This window comes from Apaloderma vittatum, unplaced genomic scaffold (assembly GCF_000703405.1).
Source record: "Apaloderma vittatum isolate BGI_N311 unplaced genomic scaffold, ASM70340v1 scaffold3844, whole genome shotgun sequence".
NCBI lineage: Eukaryota > Metazoa > Chordata > Aves > Trogoniformes > Trogonidae > Apaloderma > Apaloderma vittatum.
Window position 1 is genome coordinate 30,814 of NW_009714213.1, and position 13,263 is coordinate 44,076.

Below are 13,263 nucleotides of genomic sequence, written 5' to 3' on the forward strand. Positions count from 1 at the left end.
AGAAGGGTGAAAATTGCAGGGAGATGGTGTTCAAGCTACCCACAGCTTGGGTAGAGGGAAAACAGAATGAATAGGTCTGTTTACTTTGGAATTTGGCAGCAGTGTAGCCTGATGGAACTTCCAGTCTAGTAAAAACACCAATTTGTCTGACAGACCAAAGCATGAAGAAAATTAGTACAAGACCAGAGAAAACTATTATAGACTCTTGTATATCACCAAAGATATCAGTGCTAGAGATTAAGGACAGCAATTTGCATCTATAAAATGTTGTCAAAATATTTTCTTTTTGTTTGCTATAGACAATATTTTTTTTTAGCTTATAGTTACTCTAGGATTTTCTTTTTTTTTTTCCTCCCTTCTCTAACCTAGAATATGTATTGAGGGCTTAGTGGTATCTGGGGTCCATCTGAAGCTCAGAAAGGTGTGGATCCTGAATCTTTTCACAGCCAGAATTTTAAATAAGAAATTATGCCACCTGTCTAAAGGTCAGTGGAATTTTAAAGAAGTTGCATAGGGAGTTTCTAATGAGGGAGGATTGAGGGAGAATTTCTGCAGACTAGCAGACAAGTTTCTGGATTTAGATCTGCTATTCTCAGAACAGTACATTGAGTCTGTTTCAAGGATGGATGATTTGCTATTGATTATTTGGTTTATGTGATTATATTTAACCTGTTGTACCAGTATCACTTAAGTTTATGAATCCTAATTTGGGCATGTATTGGACATGAATAAATTTACAGCAGAAATTTGAAGATGGTTTCTAATTAATACAATGGTCAAGAGTAGTGAGAGAAATAGAACTAAAAGGAGCTTGAAAGATAGTTAAAATGCAAAGTCCTTGGGCATCCAGTTTATTGAGTGGTCCAGGAAATGCTGAAAGGAGATCATATTGCTACTTATGGACTGTACATGTTTCTCCTGTATTTGTACTGAATCAGTTTTACGTTTCAGAATTCCCCATAGGTTACCTTCAAGGGCCAGCAAAAAAGAGATTGTTTCTCCCTCAGTTTATATGAGGATATAGAGGTTGTCTTTCCTCTGGAGTGCTGCAAGTATAGGATGGGGTTTACTGGAATTTGTGTTTATGACATGCTAATATGCCTTGGTAACTGATCAAGGCTTAAAAATTTACAAGCTTTGCTGTCTGGAATGTGTCCTTGTCAGATTGGCAGGAACCAGGTAGGTTGGAGATTTTGACTAACAATTTCCTTGATATTATATATATCAAGGCTTTGGGTGAAGTATTTCTCCAGCTCTCTTCCTGTTGCACAGTCTTTTGCTGTCTCAAACAGATCAACTTTTGATATTCATGTGTAGCTTGGTAAGTCCTTATTACTCTGCAGTGCTTGTTTGAATTGCCGCAGGCTGTGTGCAGTCTTCCTTCTGCACAATACAGGTTTCCAGCATGACAAAACAGGAATTGTTGTGTTGAATTTTCTGCAGTTGTCTCCTTGGTGGATATTTTTATTTAAGTGGTGTTTGTAAGTTGTCATCCTAACTGTGTAAATGACCTTGCAGGAGTTTGGTGGTTTTTTTTTCCCTTGAGAATACCTTAAAAGTAAGCTGTAACTTGGAGACATTTTTATTTAATTCCATTCATGAATTGTGTAGCATTCACTTAAATTGTGTTGAGCTTTCTATATCTTAAAAAAAATCTGTCCTGTTAGAACTTCATCTAAAATATTCTGCTTTCTTGTGTTTCTACAGGTTGGAGTGTAGAGTTCGTGTTGAGTATATTGTCTGAGAGTATGCTGTTGTGTGTAATGCAGTTTGGTCAAAACCTGAACAGTTTCTGGTTTTTTAGTGATTCTTGCCCTTTGAGTTTCTGCTACTGCAGTTGAAACAAGTTACAGAAGATAAACTTATTTATAGCAGCAGTTAAGTTATTCAACAGCAGTGATAGATTCTGTTGTAGTCTCCAGCAGAAGGAATGCTGAGGAGAGGATGTTGAGCTCTTTTCCATGGTTCTGGAGAACCTCTGCCCAGTTTGCAAAAGGTTTGCTATCACCGAGTTAGATTGAATCCTGTGTCTGTAACTAAAATATTTTTGTTAATGTGTTTCAAAGGTAATTTTATTTGCATTTCCTGAAACAAAATAATATGGCATTTGCTTTGGTAAGGAAATGATGTATCCTGTATGAACAAAGCAGACTTTGCAAATGCACACAGATAAGAAAGGACATTCTTGGGCTGAAAAGTCTCCCTGTAAGTATGTTAGTTGTTGAAAATCTGTCTTGAAGCCATAATGTCATACCATGGCATTATTGATATTCAGAATTAAATATCATGATGATCGCTAAAGATATATTCCTGTCAGAAAACGCAAGATGCCTACCTTATAGTTCTTAAATTGGTTATCACATGTCTCTTCCAGAATTTTAAATAAAATTTGTTTCTCTGTAACTTTGGTAGAACTGTAGGTAATATGGTGATTTTTATCATGTGGAAATCTAGCACAGATGTTTGGTATTACTTTTTTTTAAACATAGTGACCACACATTATTTACCCTAAGTACCATTAAGTATTTTTTTATTATTGCTATTAAAAACTTGCCTTAGGCAAAGTCCCACTAAATCTCTAGTAAAGTCAAATGTTAAAATTCCAGCAAGTATTTTTATGTATACATACATGTATATTACACATGCCCTTGCTATATAACACAGATTTTCACTAAAACAGAACCTGAGCTCTTATAGGATTTTATATATACATTTTAACTCTTATCTTGCATGTATTCTTAAAATAATGCTGTGGCACATGGTTTAAAGCTACAGCTTTTTTATATTTAGTAGAAAGAACACAGCTTCTTTATTATAATTTAAAGTGTACTTCTAAACTTTCAAGGGTTTTTAAAAACTTGCTTTATCTTTGAACTCAGCTTGGTCAAATAATGAAGGCTGCAGATAGGATTTGAACTGCCATCATGAATTAGTTATTGCATGTTTTTAAAGTTATTAATGGAGCAAAGTTCCTTCTTCCACTGTGAATAGAACAGATGCCTTGCAGACTTTTGGTGTTTACTGTAAATGTCTTGCACTGGAGCCAGTAGTAATTTACTAAGGAAATGCTTTATTGACACCAAACCTTTTTTCCCCCTGAAGTTAGTTATATAGATTAACAACCATTCTAGACTGAACCTCTTTATTGGGTTCATTAGTGCCTCTTTCCTCTTACTTCTCCTGGCTCAGCTCAAAATATTAATCTTATCAGTTGCTACAAAGACAATTGCTTTCTATCAAAATACCAATAGTATACTTAAGCGGTCACCTTAAAAACACATTATAGAAGGATTTTGCAATGTTGGCAGTCGCTCCAGACATGAGAAAGTAGACAGAACTTGATTGTGCTTTAGAGAACAGTTACTTCTAACATAGCCCATTCAGGTTTTTATTACGTCCATGATATTCTTGTCAGGGTGCTTGGTTGTAATAGTTTTTATAAGTTCACATGGTGGTTTAATATATATATATATTTTTTTTTTTTCATTTAGAAATTGATTTCTTTAGACAGGGTTGTTTACCACAACATCACCACCAGTACTTTGAAATCTAGAATATGAGAAAACTATCAGTTTCAAACTGACATGTCGAATAGCAACTAAATATTTTAGAAAGAGAGAGAAAAATCAGAGATTCTTGAATGACCTGGGTTTTCTATACCTTTTAATATGCGAAGGTGATCAGTGCTGATCCTCTCTGTGTTCTTGAAAAGTGCATCCTTTGTAGGGTAATCTGGGACTGTCTTGAATTGTTGTAAAACTACCGTTGTTCCCAGATGTGGAAATACTATCTTTTCAGGGCTGTTCACACATTTGCAACTTTCTGGCTGCGTGTAAACATTTTGGAGACTAGCCAATAGCAAAACAGAGGAAAAATGATCCATTTTGGTTTCTATCATAGATTTTGCTTCCTTTCGTCTTCTGTCTTTCAAAGTCTCTGTTATGTAAACATACTGCCTACTCATCTGTGGCAATAATTTCACTATTCTATAATGTAATTAATTTTCTCTAACTTCATCTTGTTGTTGTTTGTATGAATGACAATAGCTTAACGTATGTAGCTCACAGCTCTGACACTTCTATGTATTTTCACAGAAAGCATCAGAGCTGAATTTGTGGAGAAGAGGGAGTTGGTTACCTTATGTGCACTTTTCTGCTTTAGACTCTCTTAAGATGTACCCAGAGAGTGGTTAAGCTATAGAAGAGATTGCCTAGAGTTTTTGAAGAGCGTTATTGGGCTGAGGAGATACAAGATACAGATCATAAATCCCACAGCATTTATGCTTATAGCACAGTTTATTATGCATAGAAGTGCATTTGAAATTCATTAGGTCATATTATGTGTTGTCTTCAACATTAATTTTACAATTATTTTCATTTAGTAGTTCTGTTCCCATTATAGATAATTCATGGCTAAGACTTCTATTAGAGCAGTCATTAGAAAAAGAAAAAACTTGTCAGAGAAAATGTGGAAGTTTGCTGCTTCTACTGAAATGGAACTAGGCTGGGAGTGATTATGCATCTCCTTAGTCGCTCTGCACCTAGACAGTGTAACACGTAGGCAGTGCTATCTGATAAAAACAGTGTTTCCTAATCATGTTTCTATCATAGAAAAATCCAAGGGGAAAAGAAAAAAAAAAAAAGGTAAAATGAGTGGTGCTATGCTGTTCATATAAAATATAATGACAATAAATAAAAGGGAAGGAATGAAACATCACTGAAGATTAAAAAACAAATGCAGAAACAAAAAAAAGCACAAAACTATTTAAGATATAGCTTTACTGTATACATAACTCACCATAATAAATTATCTCTTACATCTCACTAGGATCAATGATCTCAAAATGAAAGAAATACTTCCCAGAAGAGCATGAATGTGTCTTTCAGAATTTCAGTACTCTAAATATTACAAAAATATTGACCTATCCACTGATCTGTGTTGCCGATAATGTTTGCATGCCTCCCAGTTTATTTTCAATAAATTATCTTTCACTATAGGTCTTAGTGTAAAACTCCTCTTTGGTAAATGAGACAACTGAAACAAAAGGTAAGTCAGCAAACTGCCCAGGTCTTCCTAGAAAATCAGTAATGAAGCAGGGGTAAGGAGCTCTGCAAATTCTGTGTAGGTTCCTTGACTGCTTTTATTCATTTCAGTCCACTATGCAAATGGACCTGGAGTAGTTGAAAAAGGAATGTCTGGTTGGAATTTAGAATAGAAGAATGTATTTTACCATGCTAATGTGGTAAACATTTTGTTTAAAACAAGAAATGCTAGAAACTGCAATAGGCAACTAAGGGTTACCTTAAGGAGGAGACAGTGCTGATAGTTGCCTGAAGTGTAAGTAAGAGGGTTTACAGTTGTTAGTTTAAGATCAGCTGAGTGCTTGGAGTGGAAGAGTTGCCACTGGAGGTGAGATTTCTAGCAGAAGCACTGTTCCTTGCACGTACCCTGTTTCAAGTCAGTCAGACTTGGAGAGTTTATCAGAGATCTGCCTAGTGCAAAACAGTTGGTATTTTGTGCATTTTGAAAATTCAGGGTATCAATTCAGCTCTAGGTGTTGGCAAGAATGTAGATCATTAGTATTTGATAATTTTCTGTTGCATCAAAAGCCGTCTCTTGAGGGGAAGATCTAATGTTCTGAAATGCCATTGCTTTCTTTGTTCCTTCTATTTACTGTCTTTCATAGTCTTGTAAGACTATACAGGTTCTAGGCTAGTCCTTTTTTTAAAAAAAAGGAAAAAAGGTGTTTCAGGATGATGTCAAAGAATTAAGACTTCAGTCAGGTTGTTTCTTACTCATGTTGAATTATTGTTCATACTTCTCAAACAATAGATCACATCTCTCTAATTTTCTCCTGACACTGGGCACATGGAAACAAGGTGTCCCACTTGTGCTGACTCTTACCTGCATTTCATATTTAAGTGCAACTGACTGAACCGGTGGGATTTTTTTCAACTTCCTTTGGGGCAATAGCTGTTGGACTATGGGATATAAGATACCATTAGCTAGCGATGTAGTCTCTTATGGCAGATGCTGTCTTCCTACTTAAAAACATTACATAGAATTAAAGACCATACTATTTAACAGGTCTTAAGAGTAACAGTCGTGTTGGGTGTGTTTACTGCAATTTCAACTAACCTTCAGCCAGTGGGCATAAGGAGTTGGAAACATGCTTATGAGGTGACCCTTTTTTCCCAGATATATTGTCTTATAAAACCTCAGAAGGAAGATTGATCAGAAAAAATATTCTGTCATCCATTTTAAATGAAAGCTATTGTTGATTCTTTTTATGAGATTCTGAGAGACCAAGAATCTGAATATAATTTCAGTTAATTGTTAAAATTGTTGTAAACTGGCATCTATTTTACTTGCTCCTCTCTGCATCATCTCACAAGGAAACCTTAGAACTCTAAGAGGAAAATGAAGTTTGAAAAACACTCACTGTTCTTCTAAATCCTTTATACCTGTACAGCTCCAAGAGCAGAGTAAGATTAGCAAACTTCATTTTGTTACTTCCTCATGGCTAGTCTTCTAAACTCTAAACTAAAACTGTGATTTCCAGCACATCATATGCTTTAGCTAAGTTGAGAATCCTTTGTCTTAGGAATCATGCAGCCTTTTGCCTGGACTAAAACCCCAGATATTCTAGTCGTGTAAGTTTGACTTCGATAAAACTGCAACAGGCTATCCTCCTGCCAGAGCCTGTGTACACGTGTGTATCCATGTGAATGCACACACTTTTTCCTTTGTGTGGATGTAAAGAACTTAGAGAAAAAAAATGTATTTTATCATCTTTAAAGAACATGCCTCACAGCACACCCTGGTTTGCTAAAAAGGAAATAGAACTTGTGATTTGCTAAACTTTTTCCATGTACAAATCTTAAACTGTGTAGCAACATGAGTTTTGCATTTGTATATGCATAGCCTATCTCAGTAATAAAAGTGGAAGTGTATAATAGGCAATATATTATAGCTAATAATGTAAACTCTGCCTGAAGTTTCACCTGAATCTCATCAGCTTGATGAAGGAAAAGTGTAATGTTAAAGTAAACCATTTAACAAGATACCTGATTTAGTGAATGGATGTTAGTTTCCTGTTGAAACAGTCTGACCCTTTTCTTTAGAAAGAACATATAGCCTCGATCTAGTAGAACTGGAATTTAGCTAGTTGCTAATTAGCTAATCATATCCTAGCTTTATAGATGTATTCATTGGTTGGTGAGATAAGCTTCATTATAGATTTTTTTCTGTCAACAGCTTGATAGTACAATGTGATTATAGAACTGAGTATATTTATTGTCAAATATAAAATATGATGAGTACAAATCTATCCTATCTTATAAAGAGTTGACTGAAATACTTATGAATAATCCCAATGTGCTCCGAAAGACACATCCACCCAAATTGAGGGTGTGTTTGAAAATAGCAAAGACAAAATCGTGTTTGTGTTTCTTTGTGAGTCAAATGAGGTCAATGGGATTGAGTAGTTTAAGGTGAATAGCACAGAATAAATGAATCCAGACTTGGTTACTGCTTGGTTTACGCTGGTTGGAAGGAAGGAGTTCACTGTAGCTTTTCTGTAGATGGAGCCAACTTCCTCACCTGCTTGGCTTGGCTTACCTCCATTTAGTAGCACATATGTCATCGTATGTAGAAGTACTTCAGTTGTTTTTCAGATTGTTTTCTCCCTGAAACAAGGCTTTACAAAACGAAATTGCACTCATATGCAGAAGTATTTTGGTTGCTTTTGAGTTTTTCTTCTTCTCCCTGAAACAAAGCTTTACAAAATATTAATAATATTCTTTGCTTTGTATTTATATTAATACTATATAGTCATTTATATGAACTCAGGAAATTATTTACTGTTACGCATATCTGTAGGCTTTGGGCCCTTGCCTGTTCCTTCCACTTTCATATAAAAGAGATGAGCAATATTCCCGATGATCTTTTAATAACTCTTCCTAGTTCTTGTTGAGGGAAGTGAAGTAATAAATAGAAATGATATGTGATCCAAGGAATAACAGAAAGAAGAGAGCATATGCAATACCCTACTGTAGGCTGTAAATATCAATTTTTTGGGCATGTAGAAAGGCAAAACTATTGTTTCATACTCAGTGACTGAGGAGGGTATAAGGGACATATCTAGTATGTTCTTTATTGCTCTGCTTTTTACACAATTTAGTTAAATTGATTCTCTTTAAATACACAGTGTATTTTCTCCTAGACAATTATCCTGGAAAATTTTATGTGTAGTTCATGTTCCACTGATATAATTCAGAAGAAAAATAATATAATAATTGACATAGTCAACTTACTGCTATACTTCATAATTGCAAAGTGAGTTCTGGCTACTGTATTCCACCGTTAACAGAATTCTTATGCTGTCATTGCTCTGTTGTGCTGCTGGCAATCTGATTCATATTTCATTTCATACTGGGATTTTTTGTGAAAGTGTTCCAAATGGAGTTAGCAAAGGGGCATCTCGCTAAAGGCAGTGTGCTTCACACACTGTTCTTAAAAATCAGCATTTTGCAGAATGTGTTAATTTTTTCTGTAAATATAATTTACAACTATATATATATTCTTTACTGCTTTAATTGACTTTGGTTCTTGACATCTTTTGTTTTCCCCGATATAAATTTGTCTACAAAAATATGGGGTCTTGGGTTTTAGGTTTGTAACAATGAATATAAGCTGAATTATATGTTTTTTCTTTGGCTTATTATTTGATGCACAAATAAACATTGTAAAAAAAGTATTCTCTTAACACATGGTCTTTAGATGGGGAAATGAGTAATTTCAATTCATGTTATCTTTTCATCAAGTTTCTACTAAGAGTGAGTTAATTAAATTTCTACTTTTTCATTATCAGCTGAACTAAAAGTTTAGTAACTAATGGAGTGATCTTCAGATGCTGAACAAGAAATAGTGTATTGTTTACTAGATATCTGAAAGTATTGGCAAGGGGAAACGTGTCAACTTGTGCCCTTATTTGCCATATAATATTTTGTGACTATTGATAATATTCAGGTGATATTTTAAGATTAAAGCTTAACTGAGTTCACTCTTCAAGTGAAATTGCTTAATTGCAAATATATATAACCCGTAAGTCTCTTCTGCTGAATCACTTTTGACGTGAACTCACTGTTTGGTAAGGAAGTAATTTTCTATGGTAGTTGTATGCAGGATAAGTCAAGTTCTGGTTTACATGATTTAGCTGTGGCTGTCTTTCAAGTCTTTGATGCTTCTTTGCAAGTCGTTGACAACTTATCCCACTTCTAATTTTCTGTTAGAAATTACTATACAGCTAACATGATTATGCAATTATTTTGCAGATTTATTCCTATTAAAAGAAAGCTTGCATGAAACATTTTCTTGGAGAAACTGCTATGAAAACTGGAGGGATGGTGAAACTTAATGTATTCTATTTTTGTATATCCTCTTACAAAGGAGTGAAGATTAAGGAAAAAAAAGCCACATGACTGTTTTTGTCTGATTTCTTTCTTGTATTCTTTTTGTCAAAATTATTTCCTGTAAGTTAGTAACTTCCCAGAGAGTACTTAATGGTTCACTTCTTCTGTAAGCTTCTGATTCTGCAGTCACACCTTTTTTTTTTTTTTTTTTAAAGATGCTTGTGTAAACTGTTGATCAGAATCTAATTGTATAGTCTGTTTACAAGTAGAGGTGAAAAAGTGTCTTTTGAATAGTTTTAATGTTGGCATTTTGCATTACAGTGGAGGAGCATTAAAACCTCAGTACAGCTATGCACAGGCTTGTGTGAATAGTCCCAGGGAGCAGTGTATAAAATTGCATAGCATAGGAAGCAGAGATCTAATCTCTTCTCTCCTTATGTCACAAACCAGTCCCCACACATGGGGATTAATAATGAAAACTCAGAACAGTTAGTAGAGTTCCTTATAAATCCTGCATATTTCCTTAATACTCAGCACCATTCCCAAACACTACTGCTCCATTCACATATGCCTTGCTTTATTTCTTTGGACTCGTTAGACTTTGACAGACACGCATTTTCATGGATATGCACTGTGAGGTTTATAAGGATACAGACTTCCACGTATATAAAATTAATTCAGCATTGGAGGTCATAGACATTAAAATTATTGAATGCTGTGGCCTTCAAGTGAGATACTGTGGTCTGCAGCAAGAGTAGCCTCACAGAGATGAGAAAACTTGTCATTCTGCAGTTTCAAATGCAATATTTTTCTCTTAAAAAAAAAATTAAAAAGAGGATGTGTGTGTGCACCTAAATAAGCCCTAAAAATCAGCTGGTATGTTGTATGATTGGTTCACAGCCTTCATGTGGAGGCTGTAGGGTTGTGTTGGTCACTAGATGGCACTCGTGAATGAGGATTTGATGATTCTGGTTTTACAGGTGATTGCGCCCTATTTGTTATTTTTCATCGCTCATTGATAGTGATAGAATTAAGAGGAGGGCTACCTTAAATTAAAGTCGATGGAAAGCCAGTTTCACAGAGTAGCAGTCTGTAAATTGAATGCAGTTTAGAATAGCTGCGTCTAAGAATGAAAGCAAGGAGACTAAAAAGCATAGTGCAGCTTTCTACAGGAAAAACATATCAGGAATTCAGTCTGAAGGTGTTGATGGAATTTGGTCCTAAGGTGTTAGTGAAGGTTGATAACTTACACAAGGAAAAGAGCAAACTAAGATGTCATCTTCCTCTTTTAAATGGATTGGTGCGTGCTCTCAGCTGCTGCAACACACTTCTACACTGATACTATGGGAAGGTGGATAGTAGGGAATATCTGAAGTCATGCTGACATGCGCTGCTGCGCTTCAAGATGGGTAATACTTAACTTAGAAGGTTTTCTTGCCTTTGTAATGGCAAGGTAGTGAGTTACCATACTGAAGAAGCCAAAGGCAGCACATGCATAGCTACCTTCACATCATATAGTTTGTGATGCATTTTGGATCCTCTGACATGAAAGCCTGCATATAGATATAGCCTTCAGGAGTATATTGAATACTTCCTATAATTGCTTCATATTGTGAAATAAACTACCTGACATTAGATTTAAAGCCTACATAAATATAAAATTGTAAGATGTAAGAAGATTTTTAAACAACAGATTTATTACTAACTCTAAGAATTGTAAAACTAAATATTCTATTCTAAATTTAATCTCATCTGTATGAAATTCATTGTTCCTTTATTATCTTTATGTTGTAGATAATACTTAAATTATTGTGTTCCTTGGGAAGGGATAGCTGGGACTTATTCAAAATGCATTGTTTCTATTAAAAAATGTAAAACAAAGTTCAGCTGAACACTCTGATAGATCTTACAACAGGACCTCATAATTTTTATAGTTTTAAAATTTATAATTACACCAGATACATAAGACTTTTGAACAATATGAAAATAATAGCCTAGAATATATGCAAGAAATTAAAAGACATTAAAAGAATTTCAGAACCAGGTTCTGTAACAAGACAAACAGAGTATGTTGAGCAACTAGTGCTACTGGGGGGGGAAGAGGGAGAACAGAGGGAGGAAAATAGCAGAAGAAAAGACCAGCGAATCACAGTTTTGCTTGCACCATCAATATTTTTTTGCCTGGCACACATCAAGAAAACTTGTGTTTCTAAACACATCTCTTTAATATTTTCAGTGCTTTAGTTTGTATTTACTATGGGGAGTCTCTGTTCTGTAATGTGGTTAAAACTAGACCTCCTCTGGAAAACAGGAAGGTAAAAAGCATTAAACCCCCTTAAACCAGCTAGTTTCAAATTATGTGACAGGCTTGTGTTTGATGTACAGAGATCTTTGTTTCTTATGTCAGTATACATGGGACACTAGAGCAGTAGCAATAGGGATTGCCTCAAAGGTGGGAGTTTTGTTACTTTTTTGTTACTTTTTTCTTTTAGATCTATCATGAGCAGCTGAATAAAGCAACAGTTTACAGCAATATTGAAAAGGTGACAGATTGCATCTTTTCGAAAGACAAGTTTGCTATTAATTTTCTGAATTATAATTTAATCATCTTTTATAGTTAAGGACAATTTAATTACTATGAGCTGATCAGGTGTATGTGCAAGCTACAATAGTATATTAGGGAGGCACTTACAGTTCTTTTAGATGTTTTTAGCAAGAGCTCCTGCGTCTTGCAGCTTATGGCTGCACCTTATGAGGCACAGGGCACTCCCATGGCTTCAGCATTCTTTGTTTCAGTATTATGGTGAAGAAGCTACTAAGCAAAAGAACTGCAGTTTTGGTGAGAAAACATACTGTTTTTCTGTGTCTAAAGACTCATAGGCTATGTTATTCTTGATGAATATATCTGCCCTAAATCGGAGTTATTCATCTGCTTACTATTTACATTTTTACAAGCAATTGGGGAAGTGTCAGATAAATGATAAGACTCAATATACTGCCTGCTCAGTTTCTGCCTTTGCTGTCTTCTATTAAACATCTTTTTTGGTGATGAATTACAGTATCCTAGGGGATTACCATACTGATAATTCCCTAAGACATAGCTTTCATTCTTCACTATTTTTTGGCCTCAGGGAGGAAGCCTGTAGAGGTTTTTGTAGCTTGAACAAATAACATCTTAGTGAACAAACTTGTGTTGGAGACTTTTTCTGATTTTTGTAGTGTGGTTACACATACATGCCACAGACAGCTTCTTCCTTTTGTAGAGCTCTCTCAGAAGATCATTTGCACAAAGGAAGTAGAATCTGTATTTTAATTTTTTTTAAGTGTACCAGTGTAGCACAAGAGGAAGGATTTTTATTGCAGATGCATTTTTATTCCCAACAAAAATAGTTGGTCTGTTTCAGAGCCTTGATGGAGTGAACACCTGCGTGTTCCAGACACAGAACCATCAGTTTGTTCTCAAATATTCCTGACTAACTTGGACAGAGCCATTTTCAGCTCTCAACTTGAAAAAGGCATATTTTCACATAGGAGTACATCTGGTAGACAAAAGATTTTCTGCTGATAACAAATCTCAGAAACCATTATCAATACAATGTTACCCTTCAGCCTCTCAACAGTATTGTGAGTGTTTAGAGAGGTCTTGGCAGTGCTTACATCCCATCTGCATCATTAAGGCACAGGACGATTGGCCAGAGAAAAGGAAATCTTACCAAGAGATTGGGAACTGATAAACATACTCCCTCTTGCGCATTTTTCTTATCTAAAAAACCAGTTCATTTTAACACCAACTCAGATGACAGAATTTATCAAAACAATAGTGGATTTCAGGATACTAAGACAGAGCTTC

At 35.2% G+C, this 13,263-nt stretch overlaps 1 protein-coding gene across 1 annotated transcript in view; it reads left to right on the forward strand.

Moving 5' to 3' along the window:
* The window catches only part of ERC2 (ELKS/RAB6-interacting/CAST family member 2), a gene marked incomplete at its 3' end in the record, with an annotated part of 259,347 nt that overhangs the window by 4,225 nt on the left and 241,859 nt on the right, over positions 1-13,263 (forward strand). The window lies entirely within an intron of this gene.